At 29.5% G+C, this 9,137-nt stretch overlaps 1 pseudogene; it reads right to left on the reverse strand.

Moving 5' to 3' along the window:
• Positions 1–2,914: 2,914 nt before the first annotated feature.
• LOC111916710 (probable E3 ubiquitin-protein ligase ARI7) lies at positions 2,915–8,893 on the reverse strand (annotated as a pseudogene).
• Positions 8,894–9,137: the final 244 nt, after the last annotated feature.

A 9,137-nucleotide genomic window follows, 5' to 3' on the forward strand; every position in this document is an offset into this window, starting at 1 on the left:
ACCTATCAATGTGTGACTTCATCTCTAAGACGTGCGCACACACAGGTTTCCCATCTTCGTGTTTACTTGCCAAAAGGGCTTGAGTGAGCTTGAACTTTTCAAGCCTTTGAACTTGTGGGTCAGGGAGAATAATTGGAGGAGGTGGAGGAAGTGAAGCATGACTCTCATTTCCTTGATCATATCTCGGAACGTCATCTTCATTTGGAAAGCTTGTTCCAAAGGATTTGGGAAGACCATTGTAAGATGTAGACATCTACAAAACGGGAGAAAATTCAAGTTAAGTTGATTAGAATTCTTGATGCAACACCCAAATGAAACATCAAGATAGGATCCAACACAATACTCTACAACCTAGAAGAGGGATGCCGTAATCTAGTTGCAGAATATTTGAAGGTAGGTAAATGACGGTTTACCAATTTCCACCATGAAAAACGAAAAAGAGGTTTAAGTTTTAAATGAATTGAAACTCCTAGATCTTTTGAGATTCATTGAACTTTTCAATGACATGTTTAATCTCGATTATGCCCTACTATTTGTGACTGGGATGCCGAGGATCACAAACAAGGTGTGAATAACCATACGAATCACGTGGTGCACCCAATGCTACAATCACCTAATCAATGTGCCAGTTAGGCACACACGCTCCATTGATCTATGACAAACATCGAGTCACCCTTCGCTACCAATGTCATCCCCAAATTAGTGTGCCGGTTAACCACACACGCTCCACTAACGTTTGACAAGGGTACGAAGTGTAATTCCATGGGTTAGCATACAATTTCACATTTTCCTAAAGTAACTATGATTTGGGAATTTGAAAAAAGCATTTAGTTACTTTGTACTTCATTATACTTATAATGGAAGGTTTCTGTCCTATCCTACCCGTTCGGCTAACGACCCTCCACTAGTCAAGAGTGCGGTGGGTAAGAGTGGATACCCATTCAATCTCCATTTTATAGGCAATTTCCTTAAACACCCCTTATAGACCAGCTTCGTGAATGAGGCCTACTAACGGTAAGACTGACTGTTTACTCACACATATATATAATATTAGACTTTTAATGTTATATATAGTATAGGGTGTATTTTACACTTTTAAAATACTAGGTGGTTTAATTTAGTAAAATTATGCTTTTAATTTAATTAAATGTAAACCAAAACTTAATGGGTTTATTAAATCGCTTTTAATTATACACTTTAATTAATTAATAAATCATAAGGGTGTTATTTGAACTTTTCAAAATACTAGGGTTTTAGAATTTAACATTTCAAAATTAAACTTTTAATCAAATTTTAAATTCCAAAACTTGAGGGCAAGTTTTGAAACATTTCAAAACATTAGGGATCAAACAACAAATAATTCAAATTAAACAATTAATTTTACAATTATCTATATTTGACCTAATCTTATTTTAGTCATTAGATAATTACCAAATAATTTGAAATAATCCATATTTACCATATAAACAACCAATATTTAAAAGATTTGAAATTATCTATTGTTTTGGCAAGGATAATCACTAATTTAAGATAAAAATCGGATTTTAACTTCAAAAAACGAATTAGGTATCAAATCCAAGTCAAAACAGCAGCAAAAACCCGGAATTCCCTCTGTCTGACCCTTGGACTCGCCGAGTCAGGGACTGGACTCGCCGAGTCAGGGACAGACTCGCCGAGTCCTCCACTGACTCGCCGAGTCAGGTCGGGCAGAGGCCAAAAATCGATTTTCCAGCAAACAAAGCAGTTAAGCATCACATATAACTGAAACCAATCAAGGCTCTGATACCACTGATGGGTTTTAGGCATAAGAACAATCCTATGTGCTCATACAAACCCTAATGCTTGGATCTAGGTTTCTCTATTGCACATGCTTTGAATCCAAGACTAACAAACTTAGATCTAACAAATTACAAACTGAATTAGGGTTTATAGAATTACCTTTGATTGTTATATAGCAATAACAATCAATTCCTTGCTTGAATTGGCCTTAGAAAGCTTAGTGCCTCAAGTGCTGCACCTCTAATGGAGTCACAAACACCATATACAACTTGGATGAAGAGGAGAAGAGAAGGGAGGCATCAAAAACGGCTGGAAACCCTAATGGAAGTCTTGTCCACGTTTTTGGGGCATAGGGGCCCTTTATATACATGTAGGCTATTAGGGTTTACAACTAGGAAACCCTAATTTGACTGCTTAGGCCCTAAGCAGCCCATGGACTCCTTAAACATATCCCTTGGACGATTTCTAATGGGCTTCCCATAGAATTCGTCCAACCTATATATTATTAGGTGATCCATAGCCCAATTATAATTATCTTATAATTACAACTTCAGTCACCTAAGTTTAATTAATCTCTTTTAGCCACAAAATTAATTAACAATTAATTCTTGACTAATATTAATTAAACAATATGATTTCTCCTTTAATATATTATTCTCATAATATATTAATAAATCATATTTAAACCTTTCTCTCCTTAAATCATCCTACATATTGCTATGGTGAAGGCAACCCAAAAGGACCATGCTCATAATCGGGTCAAGTACATACCAAAATAGTTATGGACTTAGACACGAATCCAACAATTATACCCATATGAACAGTAGCAAACATCATGAATCCCATGAACATTAGCTTGCACAGAATTTTGATTCCAAAATGCCAAAATACCAATAATCTTCAATAACTTGTGCAGAAAATCATCAAATCAAGAACCGATACTTCAAAAATCAATCGATCTTCAAAGACCCGCTCTGATACCACTTGTTGGGATGAAAACCCTAATTGAGATTTGATGAATAAGATGCAGAAAATAAGAACAAACACAAATACGAAGATTATGTCGAATGATCACTCGATTTATTCAAATATGAGGAATAAATTACACTTTTAGCATAGACTAAACAATCTAACACTACATAAGAAACCTCACGTGGCGGCTACATTTTGCCTCACTCTTAACCCTAATTGTGAATAATACATGACTATTTATAGGGAAAAGACAAGTCTTGGGCTTTTAACCTAGAATTCATCAAAGGGGCCCATTGCCATCATCCATGGAGTGCTTTGAAACCCTACACATTATATTCAAACAACACACCAATAAATGTTTTTTTATATTTTTTTCGTTTATATTTTTATGATGTTTTTTAGAATAATTTTCTCTGGTTTTTTCTAGTGTCGTTTGAATACAATTTTTTTTGACGTTTTGTTTGTTTATATTTTTTGTAAAAAATGTAAAAAAAAAGTTTGTTAAATTTAAATATTATTAATTTAGATTAGGTATAAAATTATATTTTTAATAAGATTAATAAACAGACTAACTGAAATTCGAAAAGGGTTTTAAGTTATATAAAGGCTAATTGGAAAATCATATAACTCAAAAACGAACAAAATTTCTAAAATAAAATAAAATGTACTCGAAAACATTGACACATGTGTTTGAATTATATGAATTCTGATTAACATTTTCCATTCGGAATGAAATGTAAAAACAAATTCTAAAACTAAAAAAATTAAACTCGAATCCATTAGCACTCGTTTTGAATTTCGGTTAGTCTATACAGTAACCATATTAAAATAAATAATTATATACCTAATATGTGTTAACCATATTCTCATTTAACTAACCTTTTATATTTCTTATACAAAAAATATTTATAAAAAGATTTACAAATATATAAAAAAACAAAAGATCAAAAAAAAAAAAAACATTAAAAGATATATCCGAACAAAAAAAAAAAACTAGAAAAATTATCCAAATAAAACGTTAAAAAAATATATAAATGAACAAAATATAAAAACCATTAAAAATATATTCGAAAAAAAAATTTTAAAAATATAAATAATTAAAATAAAATATAAGTGGAAAAATATATAAAAAAATTATATATATATATATATATATATATATATATATATATATATATATATATATATATATATATATATATATATATATATATATATATATATATATATATATATATAAAATGTTGAGATCGGTTGAGAACTCAAAGTTTCCCGAGAACCCGTTAACTAAAAGTGGAGCGTTGGATCAAAAGTAATTCATTAAGGACATTATCGTCATCTTAGTAATCTCATTTAATGTTTAATTTTTTGTGTTATTTAATATATTAATATAAATGTCTAAAAATTAACAAAATAACTCAAAATTTCTGATTTATTTCTAAAAATAATAATTTTTGATTTTTTTAAAAAATGGAGACTTTTTATTTTTTTTTCAAAAAACATGAGTTTTTCAAAAAAAATAAAAATAAAAAGATTATTTTTTAAAAAGCAGCACCTTTTTTTTTCAAAAAAAAAACTGCATTTTTTCTAGAAAAAAAGTGTATTTTTTTTTCAAAAAAAAAAACTACACTTTTTTTCAAAAAAAACTGCATCTTTTTCAAAAAAAAAAAAAAAAAGTGCAATTTTTTTCAAAACTGCATTTTTTTAACAAAAAAATCAACGTTTTAAAAAAAAACTGCATCTTTTTCAAAAAAAAAAAAAAATCTCCGATTTTTATAAAAAAGTGCAATTTTTTTCAAAACTGCATTTTTTTAACAAAGAAATCAACGTTTAGGTGCATATATGCATATTTTTTCAAATCCATAGATGCATATTTCTTATATTATAATATTCGTAAGTAAATTATAAAAAATCTCATTTTTATTAATCAATCTATAAGCATAATACAAGTATTTTATTTGATACAAAATAAAATATAAAAAAACTAAAAAGATTCACAGTGTTATCATTTTTTCATATCAAGATTTTCATATTTTCTTCAATTTATCATTTTCACCTCTTCAATATTTTCCAAAAATTCTTCAAAATCTACAAGAAAATTAAAAAAAAAAAAATTGATTAATGTAAGAACACACACATGTATATATCATGTAAGATTCACATGTGATTGTATCTTGTAAGATTTAAATGTGAAATTCTCAAGAAAATTTTAAAAAATAATTAATGAAGAACACTTACACAAAATGTTTGTGTGCATATAGACGTAATTCATATGTGATTCACTTGTGATTTATATGTGAATCACATGTAATTCACTTGTGATTTACATGTGAATCACATGTAATTGATATGTGATTCACTTGTGATTTACATGTGAATTACATGTGGTTAATATGTGAATTACATGTGATTTACATGTGAATCACATATAATTCATATGTGATTAACTTGTGAATCACATGTAATTCACTTGTAATTGACATGTGAATCACAAATTAATCATATGTGAATCACATGTAATTCATATGTGATTCACTTGTGATTTACACGTGAATCACATGTAATTTATATTTACATGTGAATCACAAGTGAATCATATATGAATTACATGTGATTAAAATGTGAATCACATGTGAATCATATGTGAATTACATGTTATTTACATGTGAATCACATGTAATTCATATGTGATTCACTTGTGATTAACATCACATATAAATTACATGTGAATCACATGTAGTTCATATGTGATTCACTTGTGATTTACATGTGAATTACATGTGATTTTCATGTGAATCACATGTAATTCATATGTGATTTACTTGAGATTTACATGTGATTCATATGTGAATTACATGATATTTACATGTGAAGCACATGTAATTCATATGTGATTCACTCGTGATATACATGTGATTCATATGTAAATTACATGATATTTACATGTGAATCACATGTAATTCATATATGATTTGCATGTGAATCACTACACTTATAGTCATGCTTCCCATTAAACTACTAAAATATTTGACTTTGACCTTTAGAGATCATTATCAAGGATTTATTCGTAGATTTCTACCAATTTGTGATGTGATGATTGTAACAGAAAAAAACATAGCACAATGATACCAAATGAATACTTTGAGAAACACCTAAAGTTGAAGAAGAAATTTGATGATGAAATCATAAATGATCATTTGGAATACTGATTTGTTGGTGAGAAGCCATTTGAATTCATTCCTTTTTGTTTGAGATTTTAATTTGTAGAAATAAAAACAAGATGAACAAATAAACAAACACACGACGTTGTCTATTTATCCATTCTATAGGTAATGTAAATTTCTATTTTGATTTGATGAAGGGCATGGTATAAAATACCAAATGCATCAATATGAATTCCAAACTTGTTTTCTTCATGTATTTTATGATATCATAAGATAGAAAAATAATTTCTTTGACTAAAATGATGTTCCACTACTAGAAAACAGCCTTTTATGACGCACAATGTGTGTCATAAAACGCTCAGACGACGCGCAAATGCGTGTCAAGAAAGGCCCTGTCATAACGAGAGACGACACGCTTTTGCGCGTCGTCTATTTACGACGCGCATTTATGACACGCGTTTATGATACGCATTGCGTATCAAGGAAGGCCCTGTCATAAAGGAAGATGACACGCATTTGCGTGTCGTAACCTTATGATGCGCATTTATGACTCGCATTGCGTATCATTAAAGCCCATGTCAAGAAAGGCAATGTCATAAATGAAGATGACACACATTTTTGCGTATCATAATTTTAAATGTTTAAAAATATATGCTTTATAGATTTACTAATTTTCAAATTAAATTTGTATTTAATATCTCATAATAGAAAACAAAATATCATATACAAAAAATACAATCCATTGCATAAAATTTAATGTCATACAAATAATCGTTCCATGTAAATATAAAAAAAAAAATCAATAGAAGTTGTAACAAAAATTTACAAACTAATTAGATACAAGAAATATACAAAAAATATACCCTCAAATGCTTTTCAAAGTCTAATCTCCATGTCAGCTCTTCAACTTACTTTTCCAGTTTGTCCTTAGCTTCTCTAAGGGCTCCAACGTCTCTTGCAGCCTGTGATTCAAAACATTTAGATAAAATTGTATTATATAATACTTAGATTTTTTTACAGAAAATTCACTCACCAGCTTCAACATTCTTAATTCTTTGCTTGCTACCTTTGATCTCCATAGACATTAAAGTGTAAAGATTTGCTTTCTTCTTATTCACCCTTGCTTCTAATCATTTTTTAAATACTTTGAAAACTTAATTCTTTCCTTGCTACCTTTGATGTCCTAATCATGCTCCAAAGACTTTTGTGCATGATTGATTGTACTTCAAAATACATATTGCAAATGTCCGAGATTGTTCTTGATGATAGATGCACCTTGCATGTTCTCTAAGAGTGTGTAGTTCCTTTTTAGCACATTGATGAAGTCTTTCCAATCCAGATTGTGCCTCACCTGACAAAAATTTAAAATAAATAAATAAAGCTTTATCTAGTAGAATGACAGTTTTGTAAATTATGGAATGGAAGGATGTGTAGAACCTTGCACGTATTCAAAGAACTACCTTTTGGCATCTTCGCGTTTAGGCAAATAATATCCATAAGCATATGTCCACTTTAGCACTCCTCTACATTCAACTATCTATAAAAATTCAAAAAAACAATATTTATAATTAGGATTATATTATTTTTTTTAAAAAAAAACATGTCACCAATTAATAAAAAATACGCACCTGTAGTCAGGCCTCTGTGATGAACTTTAGTTGTGATTCAGGCTGGCACTGCTTGTCACTCAGCTTCTCAAGCTACAAAAACAAAAATTAAATGTATTTGTTATAGATTTAATAAAAAAAACTAGAAGACGTATAAATTATATAAAAAATGGCATACATGTGTGCTTTGCATTTGCTGAAGATCTGCCAGGGCCTTTTGTCTAGACTGCAGAACAGAAAACAATAATTATCCTGTTAAAACTTATAAATTATAAAACATCGTATAAAAGTCAAGAGTTTTTTTTATATAAATAGAAACGATATTATAAGTTATAACAATAATAATGTAAGCTTATGGAATAGTTTGTAGCTCATCTTTCATAATAATGAGTGTATCTTTCTAAAGAGTTTTTAGCCATCTCTCTTCGTTTCTCTGTGTCATCATACTGCAGACAACAAAATACACAATATTTATTATTTAATAACTTCAAATGTGTAAAAGATTTATTAAATGATATAAATAAATCTTAATTTATCACTACTCCCTCTTGTTTTGCTGCCTCATAACGGTTGCATGCATAAACACCACCTGTTCTTTCACCATGATCATACCACGCACCAAGACAAAGCCTGAAAAAAAAACATATTTCACAAGATTTTTATGAAAAATACATTGGAAAATAAATAAATAAATAAATAATAAACTTACCAGCAGAATTCAAATTTGGGAGGTGGAGTACATGTAATATGCATACAACCTTGGTTCTTTTCAATTGCTTGCATTTGGGACATGGTTTTGAATTAGCTAATATCTAAAAAAATTAACCAAGTTAGATCACAAAAAGTATAGGGGTAAATAAGTAAATATAACTAAATACCAATTCATGTTTTCAAATTCTACACAGTGTCAAAGTCAACTGGTCTGTGAGCCTCCTCGGTACACTGTTAATATGAGTCAAAAGTAATGAATATTTATTTTGTTTTTCATTTAAAAAATAAAAATAATGAAGCTTACATTCCAACAAAAGCTATATGAGCAACCACAAGTTACATCAAATGTTCCACCACCAAAAATGAAGTCCACAGCATAGTCACAACACCATTTTGTCTAAAATGAAAAGAAAAAAGAATAATATATTAGTGAATAAAGGGGGTAATAATAATTAATAATATGTGATGATGTTTAATTATAATAATTTATATTACTATTACCTTTCTATTGTCTTGCACAAAGGATCTAATAAAATAACGTTGATACTTCTCTGCATCATCATGTGAGACCATGGATACAATCATGTCTTGACCAACAGCTGCACCACAAGATGGATTAGGACATCTCAGAGTCAAGCATACAGGTCCATCATTGATGCATCATCATGTGAGACCATGGAAACAATGTCACCATTTCAAATGATCGAACATCTGGTGTGCATAGTATCCAGTTTCCTCTTCTTCCTGAAAAACAAAATATATAAATGCATAACAGTTGTCACTTATTAAGTTATTCACAAAAGTTATTTCAATTATGGGAAAATAAACATACCACCAAAGCATTGAACTCAGTTTCCTCATCTATGGAACTTATTGTAAAAGGGTCCTCAAGCACCTCCTGTTT

This window comes from Lactuca sativa, chromosome 1, assembly GCF_002870075.4.
Source record: "Lactuca sativa cultivar Salinas chromosome 1, Lsat_Salinas_v11, whole genome shotgun sequence".
NCBI classification, from domain to species: Eukaryota; Viridiplantae; Streptophyta; class Magnoliopsida; order Asterales; family Asteraceae; genus Lactuca; species Lactuca sativa.